Source organism: Salvia hispanica, chromosome 5, assembly GCF_029641045.1.
Source record: "Salvia hispanica isolate PSC_SH4W2 chromosome 5, Shi_PSC_v1, whole genome shotgun sequence".
Classification (NCBI taxonomy): domain Eukaryota; kingdom Viridiplantae; phylum Streptophyta; class Magnoliopsida; order Lamiales; family Lamiaceae; genus Salvia; species Salvia hispanica.
Genome location: NC_142696.1, coordinates 8,482,157 through 8,497,840, shown reverse-complemented (window position 1 = coordinate 8,497,840; position 15,684 = coordinate 8,482,157). Strand labels below are relative to the sequence as shown.

Genomic DNA, 15,684 nt, shown 5'->3' with positions numbered 1-15,684 from the left:
GGAAGAAATTTTTCTATTCAAATAACACAAAACATACATGAGGTTGATTAAAAATGATATTATGTTCCGTACTGAATTATATTCAATGCATTTTAACTAATAAATATTGAATGCATTTAACTAAACATACCAGAGTACTTGGTGTATCTTCATATTTCTTCTCAATTAACTCTTCACTAACCAGAGAATTGTCAATCACATCCATCATTTGCATTTTGAGATTGAAGCAGATGATATAATAATGTTCGTACGCCCAGATTGGAAAGAATATCTAATTTTCAAAACATTATATACAAATGTCATTTTCAAAAATATAGGTATGTTGTTCTGTAAGGGATGTGATCATATCATAACCTATATTTATGGTGATAACCTAATAACCCTCATTTTATGGACGAAAAGTATCATTTTATAGAACAGAACATCATTTTATGGATTAAAAGTATCATTTTATCGTGTATAAATATAATTTTTTAGTAAAAATGATACTTTTGACCCATAAAATGATAGGGTTATTAGCTTATCACATAAATATGAGTTATCATTATAACGCACCCCTGTTTGGTAATGTATATCTAATTATGACTTACCAGGTCATAATTTTTTCCCATTTGAAATTTTCAATCTTTGACACAAATTCATTCAAGTGTGAGCAAAATCTTTCTCGACTCTCTGCTTCAGTCCAACCAGATCTCCTTGCAGTAATGTTGTAAATCTGTCATGTTTACATTTTTGTAAATATATTTAACTTTTAATGTAATACTATTATTTATTTACTCGTTTACTGTACCGTAGGTGCGGTGTTGATGAAAAGACGACTCGGTGATGCCTTTGATTTGAATTTTTCATTGTAGTTGAGGAACACAACCCATGCATCTATGATGTTGATCCTGACGTATGTACATGGAGCAAGGCTGTGGAAGTCAATCTTGAACATTGTGATCTTGTCGTTCTCATAAACTACCTCATAACTGATTTCAAATTCATATTTAATGTTAGTTAAAAGAACTGAATAAGAATATAATTATATAATTCAAAACTTACTATTCACTTTCTTCATGTGTCATCAACCAGTACATTATATCTCTCTCTTCTTTATTCAGTTTTCCTTTCAGATTTACTGCTCTGACATTGTAGGGAGAGCACATTGCTTCAACAATTTTCTTTGTTGTTCTGACCACTTTCTCCTTTTCGACTGGAGGTTCTGGAGAAACCATCTTCTTCCCTTTGTCCTTATTCAAATTTTCTTCTCTCTGTTTTAAAACTTCATCATCTCCTGATTCACCATTTATATCCTCCATGACAGTGGATATTATGTTATCAACTCTGTCAAGCTTTCATTTAAAAAAATATAAATTGTTATTGACAGAAGAGATATTATTTTACCCATAGTAACTATCATTTTATCAGCTATGACATAAAAATCTAAAACTATCAGCCAAAAATCATGCAATACATTCAGAATATAACATAAAAATGAATTATATTTATCAGCTATGACTATCATTTTATCAGCCAAAAGTATTATTTTATCAGCCAAAAGTATCATTTTATTAGTAAGAAGTATCATTTTATCTGATGCAAGTATCATTTTGTCATTATATAATTCAGAAGCATCATTTTATCACCTATGACTATCATTTTATCAGCTATGACACGTCTGAAAAGTATCATTTTATCAGCTATGACTATCATTTTATCAGCCAAAAGTATCATTTTATCAGCTAAAACTATCATTATGAAACAAAAGTATCATTTTATCCGCTTAAACTATCATTTTATGATGCAAAAGTATCAGTTTTCAAATAAAACAGAACCACCAAAAAACATCATTAAACCTATATCATTTTAACCATATAAACAATCATTTTATGTACTTAAACTATCATTTTTAAAAGTTACCTCATATTCTTCATTCTGAACTTCTTTCTCTGAAACTTTTTCCTTTTCTTTTCGAGTTGCTTTATCAGTCATTTCCTTTTCACTTTCATTCTGTTTCTCTTGCTCGTTTTGCACCTCATCATCTTTTTCCTTCTCCATATCCTTTTCTCAATTAAATTCTTGATTCTCATTAGGACTGTCGTCACATTCAGGTATCAGAGTGAAGGTAGGGAACTCATTCCTATTTTTCAGTATATATGTCCTCTCAGCAGCTTTAGTTAACTCAATCATGATATCAATCCATTCAGGATCATCAGTTTCATCATTGTTTATAGCCTGTGTCATTGTATTATGACTTTCTATAACATGCTGCACACCTTCCTCTCTCAATCCCATTGCATTTCTTGTTGTATCACAGATTATCTTAAAGCTATTGAGATTCCTGAGTTTATCCGGAGCTGCTTCAAGGACATCAACAATCTTCAACATTGAGGCTTTAACATCCTTTGCAGCTCCCTTCCATTCATTTATGAAATTCTCCCATTCACTGGTTGTCCCCTCTTCATCATGATCATTTGTCTTCAAACCTTCTACATCTTGAGATTCATCATCTTCGTCATCTTCATCATTTTCTTCATGTGGCTTCTTTTTATATCAGTCATACTTATGACCTAGACCAAAAGCTGAATTCTCCATTTCTACTCTTTGTCTTTCTTTCAACAGTTCGGCAGTCCATCCTTTAACTGTTGGATAACATCTTGGCACCATTTTTTTTTCAAAGACAATCCTGTCCACGTAACAAGCCTACATTAAACAAAAACTAAATATTAGTTTTTCTGTAAATAGATTCATAGACAATGGAAAACAAATATATTCTTACCACTACAAAGATAACTGGCCCGGTAAATATCTTTGCTGTGTTTTTTCTCACCTCTTTTGTGTTTCATGCAATCTAGATATGACATAGCTACACCAATTGTATTGTTTGATCTTCTCAACATCAGCTATGTAATCTAAAATTTTTGGCCTCATATTTCCATCAGCAGGAGTGTTAATCAAGGCATACTCCATGAGAACCATAAAAGTCCATTTAAACAACTCACCACCTTCTTTGTCTCTCTCCATCTGCTCTACAACATACTTTGGCACCATTTTTTTCTCTCCACCTTTACAGAATCTAGCAATTTCAGTTTTGATGTGGATATTTTTCTGAAATTTGGTTTTATTGATAGGTAAAGATCCAATCGGGAACCCAAGAGTTATGTGAACATCTTCATCATCTAAAAACAGTGATTCCCCACTGTTCAACTCAATTGATGAACTTTTATGGTTAAAGTTGTAGATCAGATAATACCCCAATGCTCTTGGGAAACTTCTTATATTGAAGTTTAGGAGTGCGCCAAACCCAATCTCTCGAACAGCTCTTCTTTGATTCTTGTTTAGAGATTGAAGCATGTCAACGAAGAAGTCAGTATTCCTTCTTCTTGCCAAAGTTGCTGTCTTAATGACTGTAATATCTTCAACAACTTTTTTCTTGCCCTTCTTTGAAGTTGTCTTACCATCAGTTGCATCATCATTCTCTCTTTTCTTCTTATTTTTTTATATGTTTTACTTCTTCTGCTAATGTTCTATGTTCATCATCATCAACATCACGAATGTTCTTTCCTAATAAACAAAAGATTCCAGTGTGTTAAACAGTTTATGTAATTATATAAAGTCAAAGTATCATTTTATCTCATGAAACTATCATTTTATAATCTGAAACTATCATTTTATAATCTGAAACTATCATTTTATAATCTGAAACTATCATTTTATCAAGGGCAATTATCATTTTATCTTCTGAAACTATCATTTTCTAATCTGAAACTATCATATTATAATCTGAAACTATCATTTTATCAAGGGCAATTATCATTTTATCTTCTGAAACTATCATTTTCTAATCTGAAACTATCATTTTATCAAGGGCAATTATCATTTTATCCTCTGAAACTATCATTTTCTAAATTTCAATGAGTTCAAAAAAGCAGAGAGGGCATAACTTGTCACTTAAGTAGAACAAAACACTATTAAGAAACTATCATTTTATGCACCCAAAGTATCATTTTATCAAGCAAAAGCACAATTTCTACATTTAAACAGATCATCCAAACACATAGCAACACACACACACACAAAAACACAGAGACACACACAACAACTCACACAAACACAGCAGCAGTAGCATCAGGACACACACACACACAAACATAAAGTATCATTTTATCCCATGAAACTATCATTTTATCGAGGGCAATTATCATTTTATCTTCTGAAACTATCATTTTCTAAATTTCAATGAGTTCAAAAAAGCAGAGAGGGCATAACTTGTCAAGTAGAACAAAACACTATTCAGAAACTATCATTTTATGCACCCAAAGTATCATTTTATCAAGCAAAAGCACAATTTCTACATTTAAACAGATCATCCAAACACACACACACACACACAGCAAAACACACATAAACAAAGCAAAACACATACACAAACACAGAAAAACACACAGCAGCAGCACACACAGCAAATTGTAAATCTAAATATATAGATTGTTCTCAATATTGTCATGCATGAACGATATTGTATAAATATAAGAAATATCTACACTAAAAAACTACAGAATCTAAAAAATATCGAGAAAATCTCCAGCAAAATGATAAATCGAGCAAAATCAAAAGTGAAATAAGTAATAAACTTCATCCAACCTTTCTTCGATGATGCTCGAGCGTTTTCCTTCGACATATTCCAGAATTTTGATGATTTTTCCTTCGATTCGTAGGGTTTGAAATGCGATTCAGAGGGTTTTAGTGTGAGAGAAATTGTATGCAGGGTTTGAGTGTGAGAGAAATTGAATGGAGCGTTTGAGTCAAGTTTTCTTCTTTCCCACCAAATTTTAAAATGAAATGACAATTTTGCCCTTAATATATCCAAAAATGATAGTTTTATTTGATAAAATGATAGTTTTGTTAGATTAAATCTAGACCACATATTTTAAAAATGTGTGGTGGAGATTTAGTTATAGGGTTATCACACAAATTGGGGTTATCATTATAACGCACCCCTATATATATATAGGGGAGTGATCTGGTCCATAACTCATTTTATGTCAAATATCCAAGTCAATCTCATCCCTTCAATTTATGGAGTTGACGGTTTATATGGCTCCATTTTATCTTTTCTTTTAATAATTATAATATTGATAAAAGGGTAAGGTTGGCATATGATATATTATGCAGTTAGTAAGTTTCCATGATTCACGCTTCTTTTTTTTAGCAAGATTAAGTCTCCATTCCGTAAATGAAACAAAATCAAACAACCACAGTAAAAACTCTGGGCTGTCTTTCAATATCTCAAGCAGTGGAGGATGCAGGGGGAGGAGGGGGCGATCGCGCCCTCTGCCGGCCGATTTCCTTTTGCCTCCGACAGAAATCCACCATGGTTGCCCCCTCCGTCGCGCCGGCCCGCCCCAAAGAAGAAGAAGTCGGTCACGCCCTCCCCCGGTCGATTTCCCTTTGCCTCCGACATAAATCCACCATAGTTGCCCCCTCTGTCGCGCCAACCCATCCCAAAGAAGAAGAAGTCGACGGCAAAATTGTTTCTTTCGAGTGAAATTCGGCTAATAGAAATGATCTTATACGTGTAGAAATTATTATTGATGAGGTCGATGCAAGCTAGATGTTTATCATTTTTTACAGGAGGAAAAATAAGTAAAATTTTGGGAGAAAGAGATGGAGCGTGAGATACATTTAATGGAAGAGAGAGAGTGTGCATAATGTTTCTTCAGGGTAATAATTTATTTCACAATTGTATTAAATATAATTATGCTGAAAGCGCATAATGTTGCAACACCAACTGAATAATGTATATAACAACAACATGAAGACGGATCATGTTTACATTATTGCTTTTATTAGCATATAGTAGTGTATTTAAGTTGTTATAATGTTGTGATTGAGTTTAATAATGTAACGTATATCACAAACACTTTGCATTCCAAAGCTCATACGCGTGACAATAATGTTAACAAACATGTTATACATTATTCCGAGTTGCCTATTGGATAATGTATCACTAAGTAGTAAATAATGAAACAAAGGGCATGCAAATAATATTGAAAAGAGGTGATTTACACGGTGTGCGCACAGAAAGAATATAACAGGTTTCCTTGGTCCAACAAATCCTCTAGATCACGCGGTCTAGGAACTCGTTGGTCGTCGGAAAATCCTGGTCGTTGGACACACAGAGCACTCTTTCAAAAACCCTCAACCACTTTACTAAACCTAGCACAGGGAAGTAGGGATCGATCCCACAGAGATGGATGCGCAATAATCATGTTCAAGGATTTGGAATGTTTTTGGGGTTGGCTGCTGCCACGCATTTTTCTTGGGTTGAGGAATATAAACTTAACTTGGGAATTTAAACTGCTACGCTAACAGCTAGACCTAGGCGAAACAACAAAAGCATGCACGAAAACTACCCGAACTATCACTAGATCTAAGAAACTACTCTAATTACCTAGACCTGGGAAACAAACTGACTGTGGGGACCATGACTGAAAAAGCAGAGTACGGATGAAAAGCTGGCAAAACAACTAACTCTGGTACTAACTGACAGCGACATCATCTTCTTCAACCAAATTGCGTAAAAACTCAGAATAAAAATAACATGAACCAAATCGGAACAGAGCAGACTGAATTTAAACCATTTTAATGAGTAACAATGAAGAACTAAACAGATCTACAGAAGCGAGACGAAGTAAAACAAAAACCAAGCGGAAAACTCAAAATCCATGCACAACTCAACCTCCTCACTTCGGATCCAAACTCAGACGCTAAATCCACTCCGGATCCAAGCGTCCGACACAAACTCCAACCAAAAGAAACATTTCGTAACTTCAGATTTAAACAACAATCTCCAATCAATCAACAAACCACAGATCTATCACCAAATTCCCAAATCGAGTACTACCGCAGCAAAAACAGAGATCGACATATAACTTGTCAAAATAAACTCTCAACAGCAGGATCTATGTAAATCAACTTGAACAATCACAGATAAACGCAAACAAACAGAAGTGAATAGATAATCAGTAGCATCAACAACCAAATCGACTCCCAAAAGTGAAGTTCGACCGTAAAAGTGCAAAACAAACTGAAATTTAAAGAGATTGTATCTTCGCCCACACGCGGACGGTGCTGCAACTGAAACTTTCTGAAGAAATGAACCCCTTCGTAACCAAAACTACCCCAGATCTCCCATTCCCAAGTGTGTGTTATGTGTGTGAGCTAAGAGTGAGCGAAAAAAAAGTGATGATTTGTATGTTGCATGCTCTTCTATTTATAGGCGTTGGAGTGGGGCCAGCGAGGTATAGATAGACTTTGTTGCCCTCAGCTACTGACTCCCTCCTTCACGCCTTCTTTTTTTTCCTTAGATTCTGCTCATTTTACTTCATTCCTTCGCTAGATTGTTTCCTTCAGCACTTCCTTGATCTAGCGATTCTGTCACACACCTGGCTTATAAATCGTGTTAGACCCGGCAAAATGTAACGCTTTTCACCATATAACCGATGCATGAAATTAGCCTTATCAAATGTCAACAAACAACTTAACATGTTACATTATTCATAAATCAAGAATAACTTTTAATCTAAACCACATCTTTCTTCAACAAAATTGTTATAGCATATTATAATTAAATAACACGTAAACCGCTTTAATTGAAAGCATAGAAAATTTTAATTTTTGAGATATACTATTTACTTTATTTAATTTAACAATCCATACATCAAAGCTGTAACGACTACATTATTGATAACGTAGGTTTACATTATTTTAAGATAACAAACTTTAATACATGATGAATATGTTATATTGTAACATAATCTATTAAATAATGTAACATGTTCCACGAATAATGTCAACACAGAAAATAATCTATATACATTTGCAATACTAAACGGAGTACAAAATCTTGCTACAGTACTGTTTATGTCCTCCTAAAATAGAGCACATCATCTCTCTTTCGACGACCTCCATCCCCTACATCCTCTACATCCATCTCCTCAAAGTAATCATCACACTCATCTTCATAATCTACTCTTGTCCTCTTCGACCCTATTCAAAAGTTCATAATAAAAGTGAGATTATAATGGCATACTGAACAATGTACGTCATATATGCGTTAAAATAAAGACATGCTGAAAATGAATAATGTTACATCACCAGATGAATAATGTATCTACACACCAACATGAAGACTTATGTCTTTTACATTATTGTCGTAGAGAGCATACATTACTACATAATGGATCTGTTTTAATTTATCACACTGGGGTAAATAATGTAAATTATAGCACAAATAATGTACACAACAATTCACAATAATGTAGTACAAACATGACGACTAATGTATGCTGACTAAGCAATAATGTATACAACAACCTTGAATAATGTAACGACAACTACTAATAGACAACTACAAACAATGAACATCAATAATGTACATAACCTTGCTCAGTAATTAAATACGAACAAGAGAAATGAAGTATGATTATCTACAACAAACGAATCTTTACCTTAAAAATCGATTCTTTTCACGAAAATTCTAGGGATTGTCTCGGTAATGTAAACATAAAATTGGACAATTCTAATTGGGCATTTGAGTAACTAATGTATATAGAAGATGATTGAGAGAATCCCATGTCTAAATTACCTTAAATCGGTTGAAAAATGGAGGCCTCAACTTAAATTTTCCAACCTACGACACTCGGCGTAGTTTTGAACAAATACACGTTTACACCACAATTCCGGTCGCCAATTGTTGATATAAGCTTCATCTTCCACTTTTTCGCGATGGATTGAGGTCTCCTTCTTTAGTTGATAAGGAATCGCCACAAACTATGATTGAATATAGAAAGCAAAAGTGGGAAACTAGGTTTTCGTCGATTTGGGTTAAATGGGAGAGAGAAATCGAGAGAAATAGCGGATATTTTGCTCCTTCCGTTTAAAAACCGAATCCTGAATATGATGTACCAATTTTACCCCCATAATGTAACCACAACTCCTAAATAATGTAACTCGGGGTATGATTTATACTTTACATCTAATCCGTCCATCAAGTGAATCCTAAGGCTGGAAATACATTTGAACTTAATACTAAAGGGACACTTGGACCCTAATGCTCTCCTATATATATATATATATATATATATAGGAATGTGATCAAATGAAAACTTTAAATATTGTACAAACTCAAAACTATGATCTGGACCATTGAAAAATGTCAACAGATCACAAAAAAACATCAACAGGAAAATGTCAACAGAATTTTAACGGTAGTCAATGATTGATGTTGTGTTGATATTGTGTTGATACTGTGTTGACATTAAAATCTTGAAATTTTACACTGTGTTGATATTGTATTGAAACTGTGTTGAAGCTGGGTTGAGGAGTTTTGAGTTTGTACAATATATAAGTTTGCATTTTTTAACTACCCTATATGTATGTATATATGTATATATATATATATATATATATATATAGGTTTGTGTTAAAATGACAACCCCTCTTAAAGTGACTCCGTGACACCACTTATACAACAATATTATAAACGCTACATAACAATATTACAAACACTACACAGCAATCTATAGATTGTTGTATAGTGTGTCGGATATTGCTGGACGAGAAATATTGCTGGATAAAGACCAACAAATTGCTGACCGTCTTTTATCAAATTTTTTTTGCCACGTGGCAGTACAACCTTCGGGTAGGATAGACAAATCATAGACGTCTTTGTCTACCATTGATTGTAGTTCCGAATCCATTGCTTTCATCCATTCGCAATGATCGACATCTGCCTGCGCCTATGCAAGATTCTAGGGATCAAGTACATTGTTGTCTGAGGAGTGATCCATGCACTCTCTCAAACCAATGTATCTTTCGGGCTCATGAGAGACCCCCCTACTGCGACGCGGCACTACAACATTTGGTGTATAAGTTGAAATTTCTGGAATTGTTGTTACACTAGGTGTCTGTTCTTGATTAATGGAACTTGTGACTGAAGTTAGCTCTTCAAGAGCTATCTCACTGCTGGACTTATGATTCATTACAAAGTCTTCCTCTAAGAATGTGGCATGCGTGCTCACAATGACTTTCTTATCTCGGAGACTATTGAATTCATAAGCTTTCGATCCTCTAAGGTAACCTATAAACACACATACCTCCATCCTAGATTCCAGCTTAGTTGGATCCTTTTCCATTACATGAGCCGGACACCCCCACACTCTAAGATGTTCCAGATTGGGCTGATTTAGAAGGTAAGTTGTCTAATATATAGCTTGCTGATAGCAAGTCATGCCCCCAAAATGAAATTGGTAACTGTGCATAACTCATCATCGATCAGACCATGTTTAACAAAGTCCTATTCCTTCTTTCACCTACGCCATTCTGCTGGGGTATGCCCGGTGCAGTCAGTTGGGATTGAATTCCCGACGCTGATAAGTAGTCCAGCTGATAAGTAGTCCAAAAACTCGGCACTTAGGTACTCGCCTCCGCAATCAGATCGCAAGCATTTGATACTCTTACCATGACACGTCTCTACCTTAGCCTTAAAATCCTTGAACTTGTCAAAAGTCTCAGACTTGTAGCGCATTGAAGAGTGGTCGAAGAGTAAGCGAGATGTGTTTAAAATAAAATCTCCCGATCCAGAGAATCCACTAGACACCGGGTTTAGGAACTCAGAGAATCTTGGGTAACCTGTCGTTGGGCACACAATCACTTGCTTCGCCCTTCAAAACCCTCAACCCGCTATAGCTAAAAAGATTAGTACAAGGAAGCAGGGATCGAATCCACAGAGACAGATGTGTAAGAAAACATGTTCAAAGACCTGGGAGCTATTTTTGGCTACTGCCACGCAATTTTTTGGGTTGAGTTTTAATTCCTAGACTGGGTAAAAGAAATATTCTACTCTAACAGCTAGATCTAGGCAGACGAAAAGCGAAACGTGGGGACCATTTCCCAAAACGACATAGTACGACTGAAAAAAGCTGCAAATTAACTAACTTAAGGACTAACTAACAGCGACATCATCTTCCTAATTTCTATCACGAAACAACCGATGAAAAACAGAGCAAATAAAGATCGAAACAGGGGCTAACGAAATTAAATCGATGGACATCAAGAACGGCTAAAATAAATACAGATCCATGACTACTGACGAGGCAAACAAGTAAATAGAATTCAAAATATCATAACCATGCAAATGCGAACAGATCTATACGTCGGATGCTTCATCCACTCCGGATCCAAGCCATCCACAACAATAAAACACCATTTCCATCTCCGATCTTCATAGATTCAACTAGATTCAACCGATCAACCACAATCTCCAAGTAATTCAAACTTCGAACTCAAATCAACCAACAATATCCATCAAAGCAAACAAATAAAAAAGACAATATCATAACTGAAACAAAAATAGAAATATCCATAGCAAAATGCGAAATGTCTAGCGAAACAATAACAAAGCATAACCGAGCTTCGAACAGCGAAGACTCGGGGAAATATGGAATGAAAAGCGAAAAGCAGTAAAGGATTGTATCTTCGCCTCCGCAGAGATTGTGTTACACCACAACTAGATCTGAAAGTGCACTCCCCAAAATGTTTCCCCTTAAGTGTGTGTAGAGAAAAGTGGAAAAACTAAGCTAAGAGCCGAATGGAATGAGAGAGATAATTTCACGTTGATCGCATGCTCTTATTTATAGTGGATAGAGCTTCTAGACTGTTCCTGTGATTCCCATTTTTCCCTCCAATCGGATGCTCCTCAGTCTAGTAACTCCTTCTTCCGCTCACTTTTCCTGCCAGCTTCTTCCTCCAGGCAATCTTCATCTTCTTCATGGGGCTGACGATTTCTCTACACACCTGGCTTATAAAACCTTGTTAGACCCAGAAAATTACAAAATTTATCCCTATAACCAATGCATGAAATTAGCCTTAACAAACTGCTCACACTTAAACCATACTTGTCTTCAAGTATAAAGATAAGAAAAAGATAAATAAGACGAATTTCAATGCATGGTTATTCCCTGACCGACACACTAAAAAAAAACTCCTAGACCTGGACATCCTATTGACATACAAAAGAAACAAACACTTAAGAGAATAAAACACATAGGCATAAATTAGTTCAGATTTTTAAGCATATGTCCCCACAAGTTTAAGGTCAATCCAATAGTCTACACTCTCCAAATCCTCTCCTTCCCTTCTTCTACCTAGTCGGCTTGTCGGTTTGTCCAGATAGCCTTTAGCTTCACCAGTTGTTGGATTCGCTCGATCACTCATTCCTCACTAGGGATGTTAGGATCAAACGCTCTAAGTTATTTTCTGCCACCGATGCTTCGGGTTATGAGAATTTCTCCTTCTAACCTCCTTTTTTTCTCCTATTTTTTTTATACTATTTCTTCTCTCTGGACTTCGTCCAGCTTATACCTCATGTTCCTGGACTTCGTCCAGCTTATACCTCCAGAATATAATATATATATATATATATACATATTTTTTAATTTTCCTCCCCTGGACTTCGTCCAGCTTATCCCTCCAGATATATATATTTTTTATTCTCCCTTCTATATTCTTCTCCCTAAGCATCAGGTGGCAGTTCCCCTTTTAGATTGTCAGCACTCAATGTTATGACAAATAGGGCAATTGTGAATCGAGAAACAAAAGAACGTAAATAGACACAGAATTACGTGGTTCGCCAACGTTGTTGGTTACCTCCACGGGCAGGAAACGGAGAAAAAATTGTATTCAGAATGTTTTCAGATTATGGCTATAGATTGGATCTGTCAGATTATGGCTATAGATTGGATCTGTCAGATTACAGAATTATGTGCCCTACTCCCATATAAATAGGCACACATATAATCATATTCTAATTCGGAAACATAATCCTATTCCAATTAAGAAACACAATCCTATACAGATTCAAGGCATACTAACAAATCTCCACATTGACTTGAATTCTCCCTTGCAAACGCATCATTACAATGCCAGACGAAGAAACTTCTCCCAAATGTGTCGACCTTCACGTTCAGAGAAAACATCTTGGATTTACCAGAAAACCCTAGCAGCGGAATTCAAAACCCTAGTCCGAAAACCAGGCTCTGATAATTTGTTAGGATCGTTGACTGTAACAAACGTTTGATATTGTCCGATTTGGGTCAAGCGTGCACGGATTTGTTTTTGGGTCACTCCCAAAAGGCCTCAAACTAATTGGGGTTAGATAGTAATTATATACACCTTCCAACTTCCCTCAGACTCCCGATGTGGGATAGAGTTTGTACATAACAAATCTTCCCCTCAAACCAGATCACATCGAGACAGACGCATCATCATAACATGGGTCGCGACCCGACCCATAGCCACCTAACCTGGCCCTGATACCAGTTTGTTATGACAAATAGAGCAATTGTAAATCGAGAAACAAAAGAACGTAAATGGACACAGATTTACGTGGTTCACTAACGTTGTTGACTACCTCCACAGGCAGGAACGGAGAACAGATATTATTCAGAGTGTTTTCGGATTATGGCTACTGATTGGATCTGTTAGATCACAGAATTATGTGCCCTGCTCCCATATAAATAGACACACATATAATCCTATTCTAATTCGGAAACATAATCCTATTCCAATTAGGAAACACAATCCTATACAGATTCAAGGCATACTAACACTCAATGTTAAGGCTTATACCTAACTGATGTTTATGGGGTTTCACAACTAGGTCTGCTAAGACATCTTCTATCTTCCTCACTTCTTCCAAACCGATTTTAGCTTATTAAGGAAAGAGGCATCAAAGTTGTAATGTATCCTATTTTCAATTACTCTCCCTAAGGGAATCTTGCCTTATTATCCTTGCTAATTCATGCTTAAAACACATACCCTAAAAAAACTGACTAACTCCTAGACCTAGGGATTTTTACACATGCTGAGCACACATTGCACTAACTCTCGTACCCCCCTCCCACTTCACTCCAGCTTGTCTCCAAGCTGTCCTAGTGAAGAGGGGAACTAAGGGAGTTGGTGCACACAATCAAAACAAATAACAAAGAAAACTTCTCACAGTTAGACCGTGCAACGGGCTAAGTGGGAGAAGACAAAGACACAAATATCAAAACAACATGCTGAATAAACACATAAACTTCTCACACTTAGACCAAGAATTGGGCTAAGGCTAAGTGGGGGAAGAAAACACATTGCAACAGAAAAACAACATGCTATATATAAATTTTAACAAAAAACTTCTCACACTTAGGCCAAAGATTGGGCTAAGTGGGAGAACACACAGAAAAACAATCACACATGCTTAGCACAATTAAAAAAAAATTAACATAAAAAAAATGAAACAATTGAAAGTAAAATTTACTTGGTCATGGGGGGAATTTCAATTCTGGGTCTGGCCCCCCTGGGAGCCAGACCTGGGTGGTACGATGAGGCGCTGCACTTTCAACTTTTTCTTCGCCGGTGACGCCTGCGCTTCCTCTTCAGTAATCATGGGGGTTTTCATCAGGGGTTTTCTCACAGAGACAGACGCAAGGGCTAGAGACACAAGTGGGGCTACCAATGGCTTGGAGGGGGGTGGAAGCTGCTGCTGGGAAGAACTTCCCGGGCTGGGCTGCCGGACCATTTTGCTAGGTCCAGAGGGCAACTTCTATTGGGTCTGGGGAAGCACCTCTCCCAACCATTCTGCCATTCTCTGCATAAGTTTGACCGCATCGGTCATCCTCTCATTCTGGGCAGATGATCGCTCAGCTAGGGCATCCAGACTCCCCTTAATTTCCTGCAGCTACTTCTTGACTCCCCCATCTCTTCTCTCATCACGACCATCTCCTTCCGTAGCTCTGCCACGTCCACAGTCACCACATCCTCCACCAGCTCCGGTTCACGCTTCATTTTGTCCACATTGGCCCCTATGTTGTAGAAGCACAACTCATGCCCTTCCATGTGTAAGAGCCCCTTGTTGAAAAAGTACTCCATGCTAAATAGCTCTGGGGGCTCGCACATTGTAACACTCGGCTCTGCCTTCCCAATCTTCATCATGAAGTTGCGCTCTATGTAGGCGCCTAGAAGGTGGCAGGTGTACATGTGGCGGGAAGGGTAGCAGTCATCTGATGGCAGCCCTGGGCTAACCAATACCCAAGGTGAACTTTGATGCATTTGGACATGCACCATGTAAAGTAGAGCTCGGTGGTGGTGATGCTGGAACTGGCCGTGCCGATCAAATTGTAACCAATAAATTCATGGGCAAATCGGAGAAGATGGTCAGTGATGTGGATCCCCTTCGACACACTGGTTTTAAAAAGTCCCACTCCTTGCGTGTGTTAAATACTCCCAAGCTGTTTGCGGCAAGAATCTAGGGGTGTCTCTTGGTGGCCCGTATACTCTATCATCCCAAATGTCCTCATCATCCTCAGCATTTGTGAATATCCCCATTCTGAGAGACCACTCCCTTACACTCATTGTATATTCGATGGTTAAGACACGGAAAGAGATGGAGTTTGCATCTGGATCGGTAGTTTTCTTGAAATGAAAGGTGGAGAAAAATTCCCGGGCTGCTTCCATTGGCACCTCCTGTTCGTTGTGGTTAAGTAGCCACTCGAAACCTATTCCCTTGATGTGGCCAAGGAATTCCTCCTCTGAAGCGAGATGGAATAAAATAAAATCTCCCGATCCAAAGAATCCACTAGACACCGGGTCTAGGAA

The 15,684-nt window shown here is 36.9% G+C and overlaps 1 pseudogene; it reads right to left on the bottom strand.

Moving 5' to 3' along the window:
- Nucleotides 1-965: 965 nt before the first annotated feature.
- On the bottom strand, nt 966-14,608 carry LOC125199123 (uncharacterized; annotated as a pseudogene).
- Nucleotides 14,609-15,684: the final 1,076 nt, after the last annotated feature.